General features: G+C 42.2%; 1 long non-coding RNA gene across 1 annotated transcript in view; it reads left to right on the forward strand.

Moving 5' to 3' along the window:
• LOC119563962 overlaps window positions 1–24,367 on the forward strand; it is a 29,907-nt gene extending 5,540 nt beyond the window's left edge. Inside the window, exons 3-6 of the long non-coding RNA XR_006286430.1 lie at window positions 2,533–2,755; window positions 2,962–3,087; window positions 20,849–20,976; window positions 23,918–24,367. This is a non-coding gene — a long non-coding RNA (uncharacterized LOC119563962). The remainder of the gene's footprint in view (window positions 1–2,532; window positions 2,756–2,961; window positions 3,088–20,848; window positions 20,977–23,917) is intronic.
• Window positions 24,368–25,480: the final 1,113 nt, after the last annotated feature.

Raw genomic sequence — 25,480 nt, forward strand, 5'->3', positions numbered from 1 at the left:
ATGCATGAACACAGATCTCGATGGCTTAAGGGGTGAATTCAGATGCTTTCTAAATAAAGGAATACAAAAAGCTGTTCAAGAGCCGAAATTATTATCAGGAAAAATGGCTAGACGTGCAAACTACAAACGGATACATTTTGAAAGAAGATATTTGATGTTTCCTTTCTGCTGACCTTCCAAGACTTCAGTTCAGGGTATAGTGTTTAAGCAGCTCCCTGTTCTATGTGATTTGTTAGTGATGCCATCAGCTATAGCAAGTGAAATACAGCTCTGGAATCAACTCCTGGCTGAGTAGATCCTTACTCTTCTCAGTCATGGCGTACCCCTCACATTGCCTCTCCCAGGCCTTCCTAGTTTAGGAGATTAATTTCCGATTCCATATTATAAGTAGCCTTACTAGTTTTCTGCTGCAGCTCCAACAGTTTTCTAAAGGCCATGGGACACTGATGTCTTCAGTGCCTTCACTCTTCAGATTCTTTCTACATGCTGGTACATGCCAGTATGTTTCAATGGATTAGGCATGACCCACTTATAAAGAACAGATATCATCATCATCATTATTTATCTAGAGCCATACATTGCTATGACACTTTCTACCAGATAGAAAGAAACATCTTCCCTGCCCCCAAAGAGATTAAATTCTAATGAAGGTAAATCATCATGACCTACAAGAGCCATTCAGGAGAAGGAGAGGATTACTGATGATGAGAAAGAAAGGGGGAGGATGGTATGAAGTGGTTGATTTTAAGGAGAGATCTGAAGAAGAGGAAGAGTGTTTGGTGGATGAGGACAGGGACAGTTTTCAGGGTGAAGTGAGCAGAATGATAGAACCAAGTGAGAATGAGAAAGGTGATAAAGGGAGCCCTCCTATTTAGAGAGGCATCATGTTGGGCCAGTACTGTCACAGAAGAGGAACTTTCTGCAATCAGCCCCATTCTCAAAGTCCTTGGCATCTAAGCCCAGGTGAAATGGACCGACCTGAGAGCAGGCACAATGCCATCCTAGTACGTGATCATGAATAAAGCCATGTTGGAATGCTGATGAGGGGTGGTGTAGGGTTTTCAGAGACACTAGGGTTCTGCACCCATGCCTGGAAAATCCATAATTTGGCTCACTTTTATCTTAAGCAGAAGAAAGTATTCATGTATGTGCCAGTCTGTGGTCTTAATGACTGACTTACTGTGCAGAGAGGCTTCTCAGCAGAGTCTATCCACTTTCTGCTGCTGAAGAGCCAAAGATAACAAGTTTTTGCCCTTCCTCCAGCCAACTTTCATCTGAACTAGTGGACAGTTGTGACGAACCATTTGCTCTGGTCTTGTATACATGGTAAGAGCATTTGATCTGGAGTCTGAAAATAGGCCTTGTTTAGCAGATTATTTCAGCAACTAGACACCCCACTCTTCATTGGAAAATAGCCCCTGCACAAAGTATTTTTGCTAATATTAACTTAAGTTCCATTTCAGATGAATGGAGGGAAAAACTAGAAGATCCCATAATTTCTGCGGAGCTTGTCCAAGATGTCAGATTACCACCTAATGAAGATTCTAGCTCCTAATGATTACAGCCATCAACCAAAGAGGAGGTGTATGTGGATAGGGCTTTCAGGGAGAGTGCCAGGGTTAGACATTGTTACACTGTTAATGTAGTGTTATCTAGGGGCTCTTTGGCTTTAATGAAGGGTGAAGCTTTGATCAGAGTTCTTTCTTTAAAAAAAAACCAAAAAAAAACCCCAAAGATCTAGAGTTATATTCTACCCATTGTCCTATCACCAAGATTAATGTTGACTGCCAAATTTTAGTAAAGGTCTTCTTTGGTCCCAGTTGCTGCTATTAGGAGTCCATGGAGAGAATGTCTCTTCACATATAAAAGATGCTATTGATTTCCTGTTACTATTATCCTGACATATGCAGTGTGTGTCTATGGAGCAGCGACAGTCCTCCATCACTAGCTTTATGGAAAAGGAATGGTTATTGAATCTCTTCCCATAAAATATAGTCTCTTTTTTTCTTCCAAAATTTGCCAGGCCCCCTGGGAATCTTTCACATTATCTTTTTGAGCAAATTGATTTTTCATTTAGACTTTGTAGGCCTATTTTTTTTTTAATTTGGTTCATCTGTGATATGACATTGTGTCTTTCTTAACTGTAAGTAAAGTCTGGTTTTTTGGAGCACTGTTATTGCTTCTGTCTCATAGAAATAAAGTATGATTTTAAAATTCAGGACTAAAAAAAAAAAAAGGAAAGACATTTGCATGTCTCATGTCATTTCTTTGTGCAAGACACAGGCCCTGATTGCTCCATCCTTCGAGGCAGATCTCAGAGGATATTGACAGCATTTTCAGCTGCATGCTGGTAAATATTGGTTTAGTGCCTGGAACCAACATAATGGAGGCTGATCAGAGAATTTCAACTGAATGCCTGTGTAGCAGAGGACACAACTAGCAAAAAACAGCAGTTCAGGGAGGGATGGTCTTCAAATTTGAAAAAGCAGTTTAAGTAAAATATTCTTTTCACTGTGTTCCTCTGTCTTGCAGATGGAAGATTATGGGACCTTTTCATTTTAGTGATGAAGAAACAAGATGAATTCATATGTGACTGGTAGGATGACAAATCCAGAAATGACAGTGCTCCTGAGGGAATGAGGGGTAGTAAGGAAGATAAAAGATACAATTAACTGAGCTTCTTTTGGAGCGCTGGAGAATTCATCTGCCCCATCCGTCTGGCCAGACACTGTAGTCACCTTTCCTCCTCAGGCAGGTGGGCATAGCTCAATACACTGTAGCCATTCCTTTTGCATTTCTTCTGCTCTTCAGTTGAGATGCCACCACCCAAATGAGGAAGAATTAGTTTTTCATTCAAAAAATACCCTCTTCAGTTCCATACTCGGTCACATTGGTGCCCCTCGCTCCTGATCTGCAACACACACACACACCTCTCTCTGACAGTGCACCTTCTAATTCCAGGCCTGGCCCTTTTCTCAGTAGGCTGACAATCGTGACATTTTGTGATGGGAACAAAAAGGCAACTAGGCGATGAGGCCAGCAAACTCATTTCACTTGTATCCAATGGAAGCCTCCAGAGGAAAAAAGGTTAGTGCACTGCTCCACTGTGCCATCATCAGACTTAGTAATGAGTATCTGCTGCGCACAGTATAAAATGTTAGAACTGGCCTGAAAACAGCAGTAAAAATTAATTTTTATGTCTCTGACACTTTTCTTTCTTTTTTTAAATAATGTTTTATGTAAACCCTTTTGTTTTGCTCAATGGAATAATTTATTTGCCATTTAATTCTGAGAAATTATCTTTATAACTGAGGCATGATGGTTCATTTAGGGATTAGGAAATTAGAAGCAGATTTAATCACACCTGCAGAAGACCATATAGTGGAAGGGCCTTCATAATGGGCATCCAATGGCAGCAGAAATAGCTGAGACAACTGATAGGAAGCAAGAACATCCTTATTAGTCATGTAGTCCTCCTTGGAATATTTTCATGCTTACTTATGGAAAAAATATTTTCATCTCACAAAAATCAAAAGCAAAAAAAGTTCTCCTTCAAAATATTCCAGGTGTGTAATAATTATCTGCTTGCTGTCACCCTGTGTGTCATCTCTTCTTGGCAGCAGGAGTGCAGGGCAAAGAGAGACAGACTGAGGGGTGAAAGGCTTGGTATGTGTAAATAGTAAGGGTCCAGTCTACTGGTAGACCTCTTTGCAAACCAGAGAACCAACGGTGGACTTGTCATAGTTAAGCTGCTAATACCAGCTGTAACTTTTCACCTTTGTGAAACTATTTTCAGCCCGTGCATGGCCTGGTGCATTGCATGAAGTGGGACAAGAGGAGTCTACAGTCCCTTCAAAGTTCTCCTTTCAGCATCAATTCTCTCCTAGAAAGAGATTGCTAGTGAAGTTTTGAATATGTCAGAGGTAGTTTCTTCAGCTTTGGTGTTACCAGCAAGTCTGAAAAATCCAATAGCTCAATATGCACACAAGGTATCTGGGAAGAGAATTGTTGGCCTTTTGGTGACCTCTGGCACCTGAAACTCTGCTGATTTAGTAGTTTCCCATGAAAGTTCAATTTGTGCTGCAGTGTGGTATAAGCCAGTAAACCCATCAAGTGTCTTGAACATTTTAGCTGAATGGATTGACAGCCATAAAATGAACACTGGAATATATACTCAGATCTATCTTGCTACATTAAAACACTGCGTTTAGTTGCAAGGAGCCTTTTTCAGACTCCATATAATTTATCATAAAACCAGCCTCATATTCTGCTTTGGAAGTGAGGAACATATATTAATTGTTATGCAGATCTTATGTTCTATTTATAGCCCGTAGGATTTTAGGATGTAGTAATGGGTGAAAACTGGGTATTTGTGTTCTCCTCCGTACTCTCCATGTAACGTTCAAAATGAGTCAAATTCATTCCTCCAGGGATTTACTGTTTTACCCCATGCTACAGCACAAATTGCCCCACTCTGATTAGAAAAACTCTTCTACTCCATAGGAGTATTATCTGAGCGTTATTGCACAGTGTATTTTGTTTCCACTTGATAAATTACCTACACATTAGGTGCTCCATACAGTAGGTCCTGTAATTCTTGTTATCATAGAATCATAGAATATCAGGGTTGAGCGGGACCTCAGGAGGTCATCTAGTCCAACCCCCTGCTCAAAGCAGGACCAATCCCCAACTAAATCATCCCAGCCAGGGCTTTGTCAAGCCGGGCGTTAAAAACCTCTAAGGAAGGAGGTTCCTTCCCTCCTAGGGAACCCATTCCAGTGCTTCACCACCCTCCTAGTGAAATAGTGTTTCCTAATATCCAACCTAGACCTCCCGCATTGTAACTTGAGACCATTGCTCCTTGTTCTGTCAGCTGCCACCACTGAGAACAGCCTAGCCCCATCCTCTTTGGAACCTCCTTTCAGATAGGTGAAATCAGCTATCAAATCCCTCTCATTCTTCTCTTCTGCAGACTAAATAATCCCAGTTCCCTCAGCATCTCCTCATAAGTCATGTGCTTCAGCCCCCTAATCATTTTTGTGCCCTCTGCTGGGCTCTTTCCAATTTTTCCACAACCTTCTTGTAGTGTGGGGCCCAAAACTGGACACAGTACTCCAGATGAGGCCTCACCAATGCTGAATAGAGGGGAATGATCACGTCCCTCGATCTGCTGGCAATGCTCCTAATTATACAGCCCAAAATGCCGTTAGGCTTCTTGGCAACAAGGGCACACTGTTGACTCATATCCAGCTTCTCGTCCACTGTAACCCCTAGGTCCTTTTCTGCAGAACTGCTGCCTAGCCACTTGGTCCCTAATCTATAGCAGTGCATGGGATTCTTCCATCCTAAGTGCAGGACTCTGCACTTGTCCTTGTTGAACCTCATCACATTTCTTTTGGCCCAATCCTCTAATTTGTCTAGGTCCCTCTGTATCCTATTCCTACTGTCCAGCGTATCTACCACTCCTCCCAGTTTAGTGTCATCTGCAAACTTGCTGAGGGTGCAATCCACACCATCCTCCAGATCATTTATGAAGATATTGAACAAAACCGGCCCCAGGACCGACCCTTGGGGCACACAACTTGATACCGGCTGCCAACTAGACATGGAGCCATTGATCACTACCTGTTGAACTTGATGATCTAGCCAGCTTTCTATCCACCTTAGTGTCCATTCATCCAGCCCATACTTCTTTAACTTGCTGGCAAGAATACTGTGGGAGACCATATCAAAAGCTTTGCTAAAGTCAAGGAATAACATGTCCACTGTTTTCCCCTCATCCACAGAGCCAGCTATCTCATCATAGAAGGCAATTAGGTTAGTAAGGCATGACTTGCCCTTTGTTGAATCCATGCTGACTTTTCCTGATCACTTTCCTCTCCTCGAAGTGCTTCAAAGTTATGTTTAAGGCACTTTGTGATACACGGGAGATAGTTAACTTGCACCATTTTAGTGCAAAAATATATGTTGATCTAGGTCACATGACAAATGTAACTATTCAGAGTTTAAAATACTATTATTTAAAATTAATTTTCTTCTTAAAATGATTTATGAAATTATTATAATTTGAATAATTCACTGCATAGTTAGACTATATTATGTGTTGGTTCAGTTCCACATTTGGTAACAACAGAGCTGAGATTGCAATTGCAGTTAAAATAAAAATTGAGTGACAGAAGAGACTTATTATAAATCCTTATTTTGGGAACTTGATAATTTTGCTGGTTCATATTAGGCTGAAATTCAGAATATACATTGGCAGCCTTGATATATATTATTCAGTTATTCTTATATAATCCAGTATAAGTCCATTAAATCATTTGTGAGTTTTAGAGCCTTTTAAACTAAATCAAGTAAATTGTAAAATCTCATAAAAATGATGCACCAATAGTACCGGACAGACAAAGAGTGGTATAGTTTCACCACACCATTCTGCCGATTTGTCTCAGTCCTAACCTCCATTTCCTCCCCTCTCCCCCCACGCACCCTGTGCCCACTATTCCAGTCCACAGTCTGCCAGGGCATCTGTCTTGACCTGCAGGACTTCTACTATTCCAGTACTAGAACAACCTGTAGTATCTGGGGGAGGAGGAGGAGGTTTTTCAGTATCCAGCATAATTTTGCTAATTAGCTCCATATAGTTTCAAGAAATTTTACTATTCTTGCCACAGGAAATGAAATTTAAGAAAAAGACTTGGTGCTATTGCTGTCAGTCAGCCAATGGCCACTAGCCATGATCAGCAATGGCTCTGCCAGCTGCAGTGTCAGGGCACGGGCTGTCACGTCAGCAGTGTTTGGAATACTCAGCTATAGCCATATTTGGCTTCTGTATAAATCACCTATTCTGGCATCTTTGAGCTTTTAGTGTTGCCAGCTCTTTACTGTTTCTTCTTTTCTCCAGCTAGTGGTATTATACATGACCCTTTGCACAGACAGTTGCCTTTCAGAAGCCTCCTTTTTCTCAAGACTTTCTCAGTCTTCAGTTCTTGCAGTTTTAGAGGAAGCATTAAGGAAATCTATACATTATTTTCACTGACTTGTCATGCTGCTGCTTATCTTCCTTGAGTTAGCAAGAGAACACAGCACTAGGCAGCGGTCTGTTGTTGAGCACTTGGGTGACCTGATCTGATTGATAGAAACTCGAAAAGGAAAACAACTTGAATCAGTTCGTTGCTTCTCGTTCAGTATTTTGTATCTCTGTGTTATCATTTGTTGTGCATTATCTTGCTCAGACACAGGTGGAACTGTTCAAAGTGCTTGATGTTAGGCTCATATGTAGCCCATGTGTCTCACAAGCATGCAATAAAGAAATGTGAATGACTCATTTGTATACTTTGATCTTAATGTTCAGCCTGATTTCTTTCATCTTCCATAAATTATTTGTCAGTCAAAGTTTTAAGACATTGTATCTGGAGATTTCATCCTCAATCACAAATACAAGACGGTTGCTGCCAAGACACATGAGGGGCAGTTAGCCTTTCTCCAATTTAAAAATATTTGGTGTGACATAAAATATTCTAAGAAGACATGGACACAGGAGCTTTATAGATGAATAAGTGACAATTATCCCTATTGTACTAATCATTTCTATTACTACAAAGGGAGTCTGGAAGTACTTCCTCCAGGAAGTTACAGACATTGCTCATTAACATTGAGGAGTCCCTCAAAGCAGTCTTTCACTTCAGTATTTGAGGTGTTGGCTCCAAATGTCTACGCTTGACAAATTCGCTATGAACCATTTAAGCATCTTTCAGAGTAGCAGCCGTGTTAGTCTGTATCCATAAAAAGAAAAGGAGTCACAAGTACTCCTTTTCTTTTTAAGCCTCTTTGCTGCAGATAAAATAGGAATATTGTAACTGAACATTCTAATTTGAAAATATGTATCTGTGGCGATACTTTAATATGTTAATACCTGCCCCATAACGTGTTTCCAACCATTCTGTTTCTAAAAATAAAATAAATTATATTTCTTTCATAAACTGGCAGCTGATTAGCTCAAGTGAAGAACAAGTCTTTTTTTTTTTTAAGAGAGCCAGACAGACATAATGTAGCTTTCTTTAAAGTGGATTACTGGCCCTCCTGCCCCAACGTCCATTGCACAGAACCAAGGGGCTTGATGAGTGATTGATATATAATCATTTGATAAATGTGGGCTTTTGCAGTCAGTGCACAAGCAAGAAAAGTTAGAGAACTGGAAGTCAGACATTTTTCTCCAAATGCCATTGCACCAATTACTCCTGCCAAGGGGAGAACAGCTTCTTCAGCGTTTCTTAGTCATTGTTCCCTGTGTAGATCTTATTTTTAATGGGAATGCCTGCGTGACCACTAGGGATGAAACTCTGAGAAAAATCCTGTCATTGGTTGAGGTATAATGGCCCTAAGAATCTAGTTCAGTAAACACGGGGTTCTTGTGTGCTATACTTTCCCAATGAAGTGCACGCTTTGGGATTAATTAAATTCTTTTCTATCTGCATGCCACTGTAACCTTTCTTTTATGCGTTTTAGGGGTTGCACAATGTAAAAAGTCAAATCTATTATCTGCATGACTCCAAGCGAAAGAGCCGAGATAAAATTATGCATGTCCTTTAAATGAACAAGGCAGAAAACATTTAGTGTTGCATATTCATTTAGAACAAAATGCAGTTGTAGAAGAATCAGGTTAACAACCAGGAGCAAGCCAGGTAGGGCTAACCAACCCTTCCTGCACACACCAAGGAGGTGGTGCCCTGTTGTGCAAACTTTGTTCTAGATCAGCCTGAACTTCGTACAGGTTAAGCCGTGTAATGATCTCATAGCCTCCAGTTTCCTTCATCGTGCTCTCCATGGAGTGTATTTTCTGTGGGTTGTTGTTAAATAACATTTTTTAAAGTATGTAAATTTTTTTCAATCCATCAGTTATGTAAATAAGACACTCAGCCTGTTCAGGCCTTGGATTTGACACATGTTCAAGTTTCAGAGTAACAGCCGTGTTAGTCTGTATTCGCAAAAAGAAAAGGAGGACTTGTGGCACCTTAGAGGCTAACCAATTTATTTGAGCATAAGCTTTCGTGAGCTACAGCTCACTTCATCGGATGCATACTGTGGAAAGTGTAGAAGATCTTTTTATACACACAAAGCATGAAAAAATACCTCTCCCCACCCCACTCTCCTGCTGGTAATAGCTTATCTAAAGTGATCACCATAGTGTTTTGTACACTGCTGCTATAGTGCTAGCAGGGGAGCACAAATTAACGGATGCGGGAGCCAGCCTGATACTTGTAGCACTGGTGTGATGTGCTCTTGCCAGTCTGTCTTACCTAAGAGCTTACCTGTTGAGCCAGCTGGAGCTTATAGGCGGCCTTCTTGGTCCATTTCAGTCAGAGTGTGTTGCAGAGATCCAGTCTGGTGGATATAAGAATATGGCTTGCAGCTGCCATGTTCACATTCCAAAGGAAAGGATACAGTCTCCTGGAGACTCTCAGCTGAAATGGGAAAGGGCATTTGTTGACACTGCTGCTGCTAGGTATTTAGGAACAGCAATGAGTCCAAGATGGCTCCCAGACCTCACAGTACATTGACAATTGGACAGCAGTTGCCCTCAGTACAGAATGGAGTCATAGCTCCAGCATGTTCCTCAGAGTATTGCCCCTTTCCCATCAGCATAACCTCCATCTGACCCATCTTGAGTTTGAGCCAGCTACTTTTAATCCTAGTGCTTATTTCTTCTAGGCACTAGGACAGCTGAGTATTCTGACATTGTGTATTATTTTTGAATGTGAGAAGGATGGAGAGCTGCATCTTAGCGTATTGCAGGCATCAAACACCAAAGCATCTGACCACCTCCCCTAGTGGTCTAACATATATGTCAAATAAGGAAGAGGACAGGATTACAGGTCTTCACCCTTGCAAGCCTCAGGAAAAAGTGTAACAATGATGGTGATAGATAAATAACCCTCTCAACAAAAAAAATGAGGAGTACTTGTGGCACCTTAGGGCTTGGCTACACTTACGAGTTAGAACACATTAAAGCAGCCCCAGGCACCCTAGCTCACTACCCGTCCACACTGGCAAGGCATGTAGAGTGCTCTGACTCCACATCTAGAGCGCTCCTGGTACTCCACCTCGGCGAGAAGATTAATGCTTGTTGTGCCTTGGCTGAAACACCCGGGTGTCAGTGTGAACGAGGTGTTGTATTCTGCGCTCTGATCAGCCTCCAGAAACGTCCCATAATCCCCTTAAGTCAAGTGGCCACTCTTCTCATTGTTTTGAACTCGCTGTAGGAATGCGGATATGCCCTTTGAAAACTCCGTTTCTGACAGCCGGCTGCTTATCTGCTCCGAGACAAAGGAGGGATCTGCTGCTGTCTGAACTTACAAGACAGCATGCTGACATGCTCTCAGCCCCCCCTCCCCAAAACCCACTCTCTCTCCTCCCACATACACACAGCACACTCCCTGTCACACTCTACCCCACCCCCCATTTGAAAAGCACGTTGCAGCCACTTGCATGCTGGGATAGCTACCAGAATGCACTGCTCTCTGTGGCCATTGCAAGAGCTGCTAATGTGGCCACTCCAGTGCACTTGTAGCTGTCAGTGTGGTATTCATTTAACTCACACTGTTAGAAGTCTGTAACTGATAGAAAACACAGCCATTTGGATTCTGATGGGTGCTAGCATGTTTGAACATATGAACCCAATCACGTTCTGACAGGATTCACCTTAACTGTAGGGGCTTATGCTGATTTTTCAAAGACAAATTAAGAAAGTTCCACAGGTTATAACACCTGACACTAATGGTCACCAGTTGGGTTCACAGACAGACCTCACGGCATCAGTCTTGAAATGTCCCTTTAGACAGTGGTTTATGTCCAAATAAACTCCTATTTAAATCACTGAAAATCTTTCTGTTGACTTCAGTGGGAATTTGACAGGTCCTGCTCTAGCTAGGATGCCTTCTCTGGTTTTGTGGAATCAGCAATGAAATCCCATCCTAGTGTCTGTGGTTAAGACCTATGTACATTCTGATGCTTTTAACTGATTCTGATTAATCATTAATTCTCCAGGTGTATTAACTGTTAATTTTATTATAAAGCTTTTAAAAATGCTTGGACAGGAAAAGGTATTATACAAGTTTAAATTATAACACTTGGTTGCAGGTTCCTCTGCTTAACCAGGAACGAATTTGAAAAGAGTCATAAATTTGTTAGTCTCTAAGGTGCCACAAGTACTCCTTTTCTTTTTGCAAATACAGACTAACACGGCTGCTACTCTGAAACCTATAAACATAAAAGTTAATTCTAATTTTAATAATTCCATTATCTATTAAAAAGAACTAATTTTGTGCATAATTCTTATCTTTATGAGCACATGGTAAGCACGAGACCATCTCCCGATCCATGAAGTCAACAGAAGTTATTCTAAGCAGGTGTTTGAGGTTAGTGGAGATGAATTAATTGTGTGTGACTAGCTCTTGGAGGATGCTGAAACGTTGCTAAGTATTGTATGGAATTGCATTTTTCAGCACCACATGAAAGAGAAAGGTATGGTCATTCAGATCAAATTTTACAAATGTGCATACCAAGTTTTGCATAAAAGTAAACAACGCTAAAGTGAAGGACATCATATTGGTGTAGGTATTAAGATAAAGTTATGCTAAGTTATATTTTTAGAAGATATGGTGCATTGTTTTCCTGACAGAAACAGCCCTTTAGAGAAACGTTAACTATAGACCATGCACATCACTTAAACACTAAACATGATAGTTCATACGGATTTTTTTTCCAGTTTATAGTTCGATAAAGAAAGGTAGTCCATATAGGTCTATTTTGTCCAGGTCCACAAAACCACTTTTATGATTTGGACAAGTTCACACTTCTGGTTTTACCTTTACACAGTCCCAGGCAGAAATATTTAATATTTAACACTCTGTATCCGTAAATAATTGATGTGCCTGTCTTAGCGACTGAAGATCAGTAGCAAATTTTATTTTTGACAAGAGTAATAAGGTTCTCTTGCCTTCTTAGCTTTTTTATATTACATGTTAATTTTCACTGTGCTGTTGAGAACACGGGATTGATTTCTTCCAGTTTAAAATAAAGAGCTGTAGCATTCCATTCATTTTGGGAAAGATCTTTAGGGGAAAACCAGGATACCCTTTGGGCAATTCCAGCCATGGAGCATTACTATTTCTGCACTTTTGTCAGTACAAGCCTCCCTGCTCTGACATCACATGAGAAATAATCACTGTAATGCTTAGGACGATTTTAGACAAATCCACATCTACACAGGAGGAGGAGATCTCTGTTCTTTTTGTCGAAGCAAAATATCTAACAATTTCAGTTTGATTTACAAGAAACACTGCATGTGTGAACTGATGGAGAAGGGTGGTCTTATGTTTAAGAGACTGTGTTGGGACTCAGGAGATTTGGGTTCAGTCCTTCACTACAAACTCCCTATGTGACCTTGGGCAAGGGATTTAGTCTCTGTGTCTCAGATCCCCATCTGTACAATGGGGATAATACTACATTTCCCTCCCCCATCAGCTGTTTTATATATTTTTACTATAAGGTCTTCAGAGCAATGGCTCTTAATGTGTATTTCCAAAACAATGGGGCCCACATCTTGTTTGGAGGCATTTAGGCACAGCTGTGATGTAATAACAGTAACAACAGTTCCTAGTTTAAACACAGGAATTATATTATTTGTCAATTAAGTACTAACTATGTCTATAGAATAGGTAACAGGCAAATCTGAACTACAAGGCTAGACTACCATTGAGGAGGTTCTTTTGTCAAGATAAATCTAGAGGGCAGAGCAACAGTGGTGCTGCCACCAGAAAGTGTTGTATGTCAGTTCTTTTGCACTGTGGTTTTGGATTATAATGTGAGTCTACATCGCTTTTTTCTTGCCTCTTCTACCCCACTCTTTCCTCCCCTTCCATTTTTCCTTCTGTTCTTAACCTTCTTCTCCTTTCTTTTCCCCCATTCTTCTCTTTTCAGTGTCTGAGGCCAAAATTTTTAAACCTGGGTACCTAATCCATATTTAGACATCTAGATAGAAGGTATCCTCATTTTTCAGAGGTACTGAGAAATCCTGGCTCTCACGATAATCAATAGGAGCTGCAGATGTTCAAAATAACATTTTTATTTTACTCAAAATAAGGACAGTAGTTTAGATGCCTAAATAAAGATTTAGGAACTTAACTTTAGGTGTTATATTGAGGTTTGAACATTTTGCCCACAGATACTTTTCCATGAATGTTTAATTCAAATGCTCTTGGAGAACTCACTCAGACTAACCTGCAGATAACAGTAAAACAGTAACTTATAGAAGAGTTGCAGAAAGTCTCATTTTCCCCACGTAAGGAAGAGGTTGGTTACAATACGGAGTTTCAATTCATGTCTTAGACTGGGACTGAATAAACAAGCTCTACTAGATTTTTCTCCTATCCCTTGGTTTTCTTGCATAAACAGGGAGCTGTTCATTCAGCACCACTGTTTCCGTCAGCTATATGCCAGGAGCATAGACATTAGCTATTATTCTCTAATATTCTAGGACCAACATAGCTACAACACTGCATAGGAGCATGAACGTTAGTTTTGTTTTTCTAAAGGACTTAATTTTTTTGTGTGCTCCAAACTAAATGTTTACTATTGAGGCTACCAGTTTAAATCCTGATGAAACCCACAGGACAGGCTACACAGTGAAATAATTTGTCCTCCAGTCCAAAGTGTTTTGTTTAATGATGTAGGCTCAGGAGCACTGAGTCAGATTTGGCTCCACGGAAGGCAAGGGAGTTGCACTGGCTGTCCTCGCTATATAGGATCACAGTAGGGATGGAAAAAACCCAAATGATAGATTACTGAGTTCTTCCTTTTGAAAAGGTAGGGTATAATCCTCTCCAATAAGGGATCAACCCCATATTTTTAGTTCCTGGTAATTTATATACTTTTCTAACTCCTACAAGACAATTTCAGGCTCTATGATATTTAAGTTATTTGCATGACAGAGCCATCTGCAGAGTATACACCTGTAGGGAGCATTAGAGAGGGAAACATGTTTCGTTGTGTATTCACCCTGTCTTGCTAAAGTTGGGAAATGTGATTAAATACACACAGAAAGCACACTTTTTAAAGTACCATGAAATGTAATATTTTTTCAAAGAAAGCCACCAGAGATGTATACATTTACAGCATTTGGTTAACTCTTTTACTCTATATCCAGACAAAAAGGCTAGTATTGATTCATTTAAAAGGAAAAATAAAATGTTACATATAGCTTTATTGTAATCATATCATTTTTAAAATTAAGTGTCTGTTCACTCTTTTAACTGATTATTTTTAAGAACATTTGGCATCCTTAGTTTTAAATCAGTGGAGAAACTTTGCACACACACTACAAAAGAAAAAGGCTTCCAACATTGTCAATGTAGCCATTAAAACTGCATAAATCATTTTGATTTTTGATGCTTACCATAGCAACTGTAGACATGTGGTTTGCTGAATATCCATAGCAGGATGTTTGAATGCATTCTCTACAGCTTTTCACTTCTGTATATAACTAATTGTGCCAAATCATCACATTAACCCATTAACCAAGCTAGTGCCACATCTAACATGGCATGATAATGAAGAAAGTATTTTAAAAACGATTTCATACTTCACTTTGCTCAAACTTTTTTACAAGGGGAACAGATATTACATTGCTCCCACCCCAAAATCTGTATTGCTCATCTGGTGGCAGTAAGAGCTTCTGACACATCAAAATTCTTAATTCTTTGCAGCTTCCGATAGGTAGGTATTCACATAGCTGCCCCATAAGGCTAAGACAGAGTCAAATCCCTTAACATGCATACACACAGGGTCATTCCTTAAAAGATATCTGAATATATAATTGTATTTAGAAATGCGATGATTGTGAACCTATGAGGCAGAAACTTGGCACGATTCTTTTAAAATGATAAAAGTCACTGGATCGCAAATTATTTAAGTTCAAGCAATAGCTGTTTTATTATCATCTTGTTGCAAAATAGTTACAAGAAAATTTGTTGGCATTGTATTTGTGACTCTGGTGAAAACCTATGTTCATGTCGCATTCAGAACACACTGCACAGGTCATATTGCAGAATATTCTTCTCTGTTTTAGAGGAAGACACTCATCACTACCGTTCCCAGCTTTAGTTCAAAGGTTGACTCAGTCATCAGTGAAAACAAACCAACAGGTCCTTTTAGAGAAGTTCCATCCTCCTGAGGATCTAAGGAAAAATATCCCTTTTGAGCATTTAGTCACACACCTAGAAGGAAACAACCGTTTCAATCTTCATTTGCATTGTACAGGCATTAGATGTGGTCCAGTTACACTGAGCTCTGCTTGAGAAGGCAGAAGTGCCAGTACTGTTCAAGCTTTGATGGAGATGGAGAGAAAACTCAGTCAGGCAAATAATACCTAGCTCTGATAAGGTATCTTCCCCCTTTTAAAAAGACAGAACAATTTACTTTGTTTCTGGAGACATTCTAATAGCAAAAGTTCCCTAACATCAATTCTAGAGAGCTGGACCAGGAATTGATCCTTAGACCACTTTGCACCTACACTGAGGCATAACTTGCAATGCCCAAATACAGAAATCTGCTCTTTGACCTTGGATATTCAGAGGCATAGTCTGCTGTAGAGGATGCCAGGCATAGCTCTATAGACACTCTTCTGGGCATGCGAGAAGCAGTAGTGATAGCATTAGAAGGAAGCTGAACATCCTTCCCTTCTTTGCCAAAAGTAAGGATATCAAGTGTGTGCATTTTCAGGTGGAGAGGAAGAGTAAAGTGCCAAGTTGCGGTGGAATTACATATCTCAAGACTGAGAATCCCCAATATAGAAAAAAGATGTAATTGGCAAAGTCCTTGGATAAGGCACCACAAACTGCTGCAAACTTTCCTTACATTAAATCTTAAATACCAAGTTTAACATGGAATCCTCTTGCCTCAGAATGACTTACAGAAACTGCTATCAGATATAAAGTAACTATACAAGAATTTTTGTTAAGCTAATGAGTGAACAGAAGCGGTTTGAATTGCATGCACTCCACTGGAACTCCCAAAACAATGCCTTTAAGATTTATTTTAAAAAATTACAGAAAACAGTGCAGAAAAAATCTGACTTGTAAGAATAATTCACTCTTTAGCTATCACAAGTAGTTTCCAGTATCAGTGTGTGTATACTTCTAAACAAAACATACAACATCCTTTTCTACAAGTAGTTCAGAGCTCTCTCTGTTGAGTAAAAGCCTACACACACTTTTATTAGATAAAAGGGGAAATAAAGCAGTGTAAAAAATGCAGTAAAACTGGCAGAAGGGACTGATCCAAAGCCTACTGAAATAAATTAAAAGACTTTCCTATTGACTTCATTGGGCTTTAGATCAAACCCTAAAAAACAGGTGTTAAGAAGAGAAGAAAAGGATAAATGTGAAAGGAAAAGAGCATTTTTTTTATCCAATAATCAGAGGACACAAAAATTCCTTTACCCTTTTTTTTAAACTTTTTTCTTCAAGTTAGATTGTGATTTGATTCTGCCAAAACTGGAGTTCTTAATGTCCCATCTTGAAGACTCTGTTACTGCAAGGCAGGTTCAGCCTTAGTCTGAAAAATCTCAGACATACTGAGTGATTAATCCAACTAGGTTTAAAAGATATTAGTCACATGCCAGTGCCCATCCTCACCCACAAGCATACAAAAATGGACTAGTGACAAGACGAAAGAGCACATTGACTTTTTCCTGTAATTCTTTGACAAGAGAACTGTCCCCAAAAACAGCACTTGTATACATTTTGGGGAAAGTCTTCAGGAGTGAAGACTTCTTCAAGGGGTGAATCTGAAGATAAGGGGTCAGGAAACTGACTTATTTTTCTTGTCATTAATTAAATAATGACAAAATAAGACTTCTCTAAGGGTGAGCTTTGCTTTCTTCATGAGCAAACATTGACAAACTAGAGTAGTCTGTTAAAGTCCATGCCATGTTAGCAGTGCTTCTTCAAGCTGCATGCTGTGCCCAGTCTAACTTACAAGAAAGTTCAAAGCAGATGGACTCCATTAGTGAGAAAATGGGGTTTCATGGCTCAAGAAATATTTTTATGCTTCCTACAATTCAAGATCAGTAGTAGAGTATAATGCCCTTCCCTTCTCATAAAAGAGAACTAATGAGGAATTAAGGTCCATCAGTACTCACATTCAACCCTTGTCTTGTATAGCCAGATGATAAAGATCTACCCTATCTGTAGATACGATTTCACCCCCAGATTGCTCAAGGTAGAACTGTTTGTCTTTATTGTTTAATGGATTCAGGTCCACCATCTTCCTTTGCTCTCATCCAGATGGCTGACTGGTTGAGTAAGGCTGAAGAAGAAATGGAGGATGAGTTTGAGCTTGTTGTGCATCAGCTATAAGTGATACATTCTGCATTAGATTTCTCTGTCTTCTAGCATTATATCTATTTATGACTGTCATGGAATACTGCCTTCCAGCACACCCATTCATGACCCTGCAGGTATATGTCACACAGCACCCCTTCATGTCCTTTCAGTTGTCACCCAAATGAAACTGGTTCAAACAATGTACCCCCTTCATAGGGCCTGATTTATTAAGTCTTTCTACAAAGTGTAACTCACTTTATTAGCTGCCTCAGTCCACCCCATCCTGTGTCCACATAAGAGTCCTGGTCAGCTCTAACCCCTGTTCAGGAAACCCTCACCCACTTCCTGGAATGGGGGCTGTATTTCAAAATGGTAACTCTCTCTCAAAACAGAAGTTTCCAACTCCTCCTTGGAGTTGGGTTGTAAGTAGTTAGACAGTCCCTCTCTCTCTCCTCAAACCAGGAATACCCAGCTCTCCTCCTGGAGCAGAGTATTTATCAATGAAACAGTCTTTCTGTCTCTTCTTACAGAAGGAGCCTCAGCTCTCCTCCTAGGGCTGGGTAATTCAGGCAGCTATTTCCTGTTTCCTTAAGCCAGGAGTCCTCAGGTCTCTTCCTGAAAGCTGATTTGTAATTTAGCCAGCTTTTCCTTCAGCTAGCCCCTTCCCCCACCCCTATTAGTCCTCAGAGGGTTAAGCAAGTACCCATCTCCAGTTATGTTGGTCCTCTTCTCCCAGCTCATCCCACAATTGGTTGAATGAGTGGAAGCCTTGCCCCAGGTTCTTAAAGACACAATGATGGGATTTCCTCCCAAGCACCAGTCATCCCTGGGATTGCGTCCCCTCTATCAATATCTCCTATATGTGTCTGTATATATGCAGATAGGGGTGGGCTGACCCCTAGGAATCCTATGCTGAAGGGACAGACTACCCCTTCACAAAGACTATTCTGCGATATCCGCTTCCTAAGGAAACTTGTTTTCTGTTAATTTTCCAATGTCTTTGGTTGCTTTTATTTTAGCTCAGGAGTGTCTCGCTCATAATTTGTTTCTTTAGATTTGTTTAAGATTGCCTGTTTAATTTGCCCTTTAAATAAGTTTTTTCAATTTAATTGAACCATAGTAATTCCAGTAGCATTTTCAACAATTATAATGCATTGATATGTGTCAATATCCACAACATTTCTAAAGATTCTGTGGCTCTTTGCTACTCAGACATAGGCCAACAGATAAAAATGTGAGTTTCACAAATGTAGAGGTGGCAGCCAATGAACATGCCAAAATCACTGTCCAGGACAGTGAATAAGCATATGAGAGTCAGTCTGAGACTGATAGCTCTCTTAGCAACTGTCACATGAAAATAGGCACAATTTTATTCATACCATTATAAGAGTCTAGACCCCAGTGCAAAAAATCTAAAAGTAAAACAAGATGAACTTTTTTAAGGTCAGGCTTGACAAAGCCTTGGCTGGGATGATTTGATTGGGGATTGGTCCTGCTTTGAGCAGGGGGTTGGACTAGATGACCTCCTGAGGTCCCTTCCAACCCTGATATTCTATGATTCTATGATTCTAACTACGTTTGGCAATAGAAGAGAATCCAAACATGACAGGAATTTCTGACATTAATGGGATGATAGTAATAAATAGAACACTCCAATACCTAGATATAAACCATGCAAGAAAAACTTTCTTCCAGATTAGAACAGTAAAAGTGCCCCGCACTGAAAGAGCGCTCATTGAATGTAGTGTTCACACATACCGTTTTACAGTAAAATATTTGACTAGCCCAGTGTCATCTTAGAACATTCCCTCTTTAAGCTGATGTTGTGAAGCCAGGGATCAGTTGAAAGCAAGATCATCTGGTCCTCATAAAAGCCAACAAGTAACGCAGCTGAGCATGGTCAGGGGAAAGAACCCAGAGCTAGATCCACAGAATGATATAAGCACCTAAATCCAAAATATAAGTGACAGTGAGACCTTCAAAACCCTTGCCCAGGTGCTGCCTAACTCTGTAGGCACTTACATTCCTGCTGGTAAAGTTCCCTAGGTACCTAAGTTTCTGCAAGTGAGCGTGTACACAGCCACCTTAGTCTCGGTGCCCACCGCACTCACAGACCCCAGCAGGATTGTCAAACTAGGCACTGCCTCACCTCTCTTGCATGCAGGGCCCAATCTAGTAGATGCTGTCAGAGCACCCCTAACTCCACAGAAAACAGCCAGCAGAGGAGGTGCGTCCCTTATAATTTCTATCCAAGAGATTAGGGCACTCAGGATGAGGGAAACCCACCTTCATTTCTCCCCTCTACCTGATGTGGAAAAGCTTAGATCCCCCCTTCATAGAAGGGAGGGTACCCTCACCAGTGTGCTATGGGGTATTCTGTAGTATGACTCTCTCAGTCTCTCCTGTTGAAGCTGTTCCACTGAGTATAAATAAGTAAATATTAATTAGACCAGGGGGCCTTGAACTAGGATCTCCTATCATAGCTGAGTGGCCTAATCACTGGGCTAGAGAGGTATTCTCACTTGCTCTCTGGGTCAGTGACTATTTAGTTACTATACATAGTGGAATCACTTCATCCGGAGAGACTGAAGTCATCCCCCACCCTTGCCCAATGGCTGCAGCACTCTGGTAGGAAAGCAGGAGACCTATGTTCAAATCTCTACTCTACATCAGATGGACGGGAAATTGAACTCGGCTCTCACACATCGTAGAGGACTACTTTAAGCATTAGGCTAAAGTTTATAAGGGGGAGCACCACCTCCTTTAATAGTATTTCTTACAAAAGAAAGCTTAGGTACCTTCTCCACTGGAGATTGAGGGCTTGTCTTCACTTAAAATGCTACAGCACAGACAACTACCTACACCAATGGGAGGGATTCTCCCACAGGCATAGGTAATCCATCTCACCAAGAGACAGTAGCTAGGTTGACGCAAGAATTCTTCCATTGACCTAGCACTGTCTACACGGGGACTTAGGTCAGCTTAACTATGTCACTCAGGGGTGAGGACTTTTCCCACCCTAGAGCAATGTAGTTATGCTGCCCTAATTTTCTAGTATAGACCAAGCCTAAATTACCTAGCTGCCTTTGAGAGATGAGTCGTAGGCCACATCCTTCTCCTTGGCATTTCTTGGCTGGTTGAGGTGGCTCCCTGCTTATCAGGCTGGCTTTTGTAGACGCATTCTTAGGAACCGAACTCTCCCCTTTCACTGTATAGGGAGTCTGGGCACCTAACACAGGGCTGTGGATTCCACTGGATGCCAAGGTACCTAAAAGTTAGGCACTGAAAGCTGACCATTGCAACACCTAGGGTCCTTTGTGGATCTAGCCTCCAGTATAAATGCCTCTCAGGCAGATTGCCTGGCAGTGTAGTCCTGTAGGTACTCCTGGGGGAATTCTGCACCACTTCACAGTGCAGAATTAGTTCAGAATTAATGTTCTGCCCAGAATGTCATGTCTTCTCTGCAGAGCCCCGCTCGGAGTGAGCGGCAGGTCAGCCCTGCAGGGATGGAGGCTCTGCATGCTCTGACTGCCTGGCTTGATCCTCATCCACCTGGGGACGGGAGAGGGTCCAGGAGACCCGGCTCTGGCAAAAGGTGAGGAAGGACAGAGCCACACCGCATCACATCCCCTAGTGGTACAGTAAAGAAGCTGGGGGGAGTAAAAGCTCTGGGCATCTCCACAGCTGGGTTCTAGTGGGAGGGATGGGTGCAGGTGTCTGGGCTCTGGGGGTGCGGGAGGTGTTCCATAGCTGGGCTCTGGAGGGAGGGAGTTGTGGGTGTTTGGGCTCTGAGGGGCCCCAGGCAGCCTCGTCCAGCACCCCCTAACTAGAACTGGGTTGTTGTAAGGGTTTAACTCTCTGCTCCTGGGGGAATCTTTTTGTTGTTGTTGTCTATATTGTTGACATACTTGTTGACAGGTATTTTGAAATAAATTATCAAACTAATTAAAACTGGAGTGATTATATTGGGTTATTTTGACAAAATATGAAGAACCAGGGACACACACAAATACAGAGTACTTAAAAAAGCAAACAAGGTGGGTAAGAAGAAAAGGAGTACTTGTGGCACCTTAGAGACTAACAAGTTTATTAGAGCATAAGCTTTTTCTGAGCTACAGCGCACTTCATCGGTAAGGAGATTGCAGAGAAGCTATACTATTTTTTGGCATTAGTTTTTACCAAGATGGAGAGACCACAGTAGCTACCCCAGAGCTAGTTTTTGTCTGTTAGAGATTGATATTTCAAAAAGAAGGTGTTAGAACAAATACTACATTGTAATTAATCACAGAGGGTGAAAGGTATTTATCCAAGAATTCTGAAGGAATTAAATGGCTGAGCTGCTAAAACCCCCTCAAATAATCTATCATTAAAATCAGCTTCTACACTGGAGGGTAACCAGTGCTGTACCTAGTTTAAAACAGGCACTAGAAGGATGCAAGGGATTACAGACCAGTAAACCTTATTTCAGTACCAGGTAAATTAGCTGCAAAAATAATTAAAGATGGCATTACGTGATACAGATAACCAGTAGAGCTTCTATACAGGAAAAGCATGCCTCTCCAACCTAACAGAATTCTTTGAGGGAAAACTGGTAGATATAATTTATTAGACTTTCAAAAAGCCTTTCATAAAGTCCCTCACAAGAGGCTCTTAAGGAAACGAAAGTCACTAGGTGAGAGGTAAAGATCTGTAATGAATTAAAAACTGGCTAAGAGACAAAAAACAGGAATAAACAGTTTTCAACGTGGAAACAGGTTAGTAGCGAGAAGCCCCAAGTATCCAGATTTTCATGGGTATTATTGAATCCATTGTTATAATAGAGGTTGGGTGAAACCTTGTTGAAGGTGGTGGGCATGACAGCTGCCTTTCATTCAGGATACATGTAAGAAGCAGTTAAGCTCCTTTTTGGAGAAAGGTAGCTGAAACAATAGGAGCCACCACCCAAAACACAGGCAGCTGAGCATTCAGGCTTTGTCTACACTGGCAAGTTTCTGTGCAGTAAAGCAGCTTTCTGCGCTGTAACTCCCGAGGGGTCACACGGCCAAGCCACTGAGTGCGCAGAAACTGCGCAGTTGCAGCGCTGTAAAAAAACCCACCCCGACGAGCAGCGTTGAGCTTCCTACGCCGGGGGTACGGCGCTGCGGTGCCAGTATGGACACCCTGGTCCATTATGGTGCTGCGATCAGCCTCCAGGAGATGTCCCACAATGCCTGTTCTTGCTTCTCTGGTCATCGGTTTTAACCCTGCTGTCCTGCTTTCACGTGACCAACTGTCATCCCAACCCCGTAAATTCCTTTGGAATTTTGAAAGTCCCCTTCCTGTTGGCTCGGTGACACATACAATGGTCTCAGCGCATCTTTCCAGGTAGCCAGGCCTGCACCACGCACCAGGCGATCCCCGGCTTGAAGCAATGCCAAGCTGCTGGACCTCATCAGCATTTGGGGAGAGGAGGCTGTCCAGTCTCCGCTGCACTCCAGCTGTAGGAATTATGATATCTATGGACAGATTTCACGATGCATGACAGAAAGGGGCCATGACCGGAACATACTGCAGTGCAGGGTCAAAATGAAGGAGCTGCGGAAGGCCTACCACAAGGCGCGGGGAGGCAAACTGCCACTCCGGTGCTGCGCCCACGAGCTGCCCGTTCTACAAAAAGCTGGACGTGATACTTTTTGGCAACCCCACCTCCACTGCGAAGGCCACTGTGGATACTTCGGTGGCTCGTGTGCCTGTCAAGAGTGGACTGAGCCAGAAGGAGGAAATCTTGGACAAGGATGTCGAGGGGGACCCAGAGGCAGAGGACAACTCGGAGGTCAGAGATGCTTGCAGCCAGGAGCTCTTCTCTACCCTGGAGGAGGCTAGCCAGTCACAGCTGTCAGATCTTAGTGAAGTGCAAACAGGAGAGGAGGCACCTGGTAAGCGGATTTGATTCTAGGATTCGCTGAAGCAAGTTGTTGCGGGCAGGAGGGTTGCAGAAAGCAGGTTTGCGTCTGTATGAAGCACATACCACCACATGCCTAGGAATAGAGTGTTGATTGATTCCGTCACATCACAGGAATCTGCCTCAGAGATCTCCAGGAAACTATCATGGAGATACTTTCCTGCGCCACTCTGCAGTCACTGGGTGCAGGGGAACATTGCTGTACACAGATGAGCTGCATAAGGGCCAGGGCGGAAGCCACAGTCTTGAAGAAGACCCTCCCTTGATTCCCTGCTCACCCTCAGCAGTGAGATATCTTTCATCATGAACACAGCCTGTGGAAAATGTGGGGACAGGAATGATTATCAGGCCCCCCTACAGTGCTGGCTCTCCCCAAGAGCCATGTGCCCAGTGTACAGTAGGGTCCGGAACACTGATTTCCCCTGTCCCTGCGGCTATTTACCATTTTGGGGGTCTTGTGGCTCATGGGTGCTTGCCTGGGGTCAGTCAGTTAGTGACAGGTATGTGAATAGTGGCTGTGTTTTAAATCACTGAATCAGTGTTTTGTGTTGCAAACAACACTGCTTCTGTAAAATGTTGTGTTTTGGCTTCACAGAGATGACCTTGGGAGCCCAGCCTCCCTCTTCGTTATTGCCTGCTGAACAGCTGCACAGAATTAGAAAGTGGCCACGAAGAACTATGGAGGACTTTGTGTGAGGTTACGATGCATTCCACGGCCAAACAACAGGAACTGAAAGAGTGGCAGGACAGGGAGAAGAGGGACCGAAAGAAGAATGCGTGCACCAGAGTGAAGCCATGGAACAGCTCTTAAATGTTATGGAGCACCAAACGGACACGCTCTAGGCTATACTAGCACTGCAAACCGAGCGGGTCCGCGCCCACCTGCCCTTGCAGCTGCTGTCGCAAAACTCTTTCCCACGTGCCCCCCCAGACACTCTTATCAACCTTCTGGCTCCAGTCTGTACCCGCAGCATTCCACTCCTCCCCCTGACAGTCTGGCACTGCGGACTCCCAGTACCCATTGCACTCAACACCCATCCCTCTGCAGTTTAGCCCTGTTGAAGTACAGTACCCGCTGCACTGTACTCCAAAAGGAGAAGGCTGGATATACCTGGACATACACAAATCTTTAACCATCCTGGGACCCCACCTCCTCTTGGGACCTTCCCTTACCCTCCCCCTCCACCCCCATCCCCCTCAGTGCTGACGTGTTTTTTTGTTTGTCTCTCTTCCGGTTGTTGTTTTTTAATAAAAGAATTGTGTTGATTTGAAAGAAATCTTTATTCTATTACTTGAAAGCAAACAGAGCCCTGCAAAGCAACAGACAATTATCTTAAACCTTCATAGTACCTTGTCTGCATCAATCACAATCACCTCCTAGCATTACAAGCACTGCACTCCTAAGCACAGCAACAAATATTAGTGGCTTTCAGCTTCAAATTGCTGCCACTTGGCATCCCTGATCCTTATGGCCCCGCGCTGCGCCCCTCTAATAGCCCTAGTCTCTGGCTGTTCAAATTCAGCCTCCAGGCACTGAGCCTCAGCGGTCCAGCCCTGAGTGAAGCTTTCACCCTTTCCTTCACAAATATTATGTAGCCTAGAACGTGCGGCTATAAGCATAGGAATATTGTCATCGGCCAGGTCCAGCTTCCCATATAGGCAGCGCCAACGGGCCAAAAGCACACTCAACAGTCATTCTGCACTTGCTCAGCCTGTTGTTGAACCGCTTGTTGCTTCTGTCAAGGTGCCCATGTATGGCTTCTTAAGTCACTGCATTAAGGGGTAGTCAGGGTCTCCCAGAATCACAATGGGCATTTCAGCTTCCCCATGGTGATCTTCTGGTCCAAAAAGAAAGTCCCTGCGTGCAGCTTCCTGCACAGTCCAGCGTTCTGAAAGAAGCGTGTGTCATGCACCTTTCCGGACCAGCCTGCGTTAATGTCCTTGAAATGCCCATGGTGATCCACAAGCGCCTAGAGAACCAGAGAGAAATACCCCTTCTGATTAATGTACTCAGTGGCTAGGTGGTCTTATGCCAGAAGTGGAATGTGCGTGTCATCTATTGCCCCTCCAGAGTTAGGGAAGCCCATTTATGCAAAGCCATCCACAATCTCACGCATGTTGCCCAGAGTCATGGTCTTTCGGCGCAGGATGTGATGAA

The sequence above is a fragment of the Chelonia mydas genome, chromosome 18 (genome assembly GCF_015237465.2).
Source record: "Chelonia mydas isolate rCheMyd1 chromosome 18, rCheMyd1.pri.v2, whole genome shotgun sequence".
Lineage (NCBI taxonomy): Eukaryota > Metazoa > Chordata > Testudines > Cheloniidae > Chelonia > Chelonia mydas.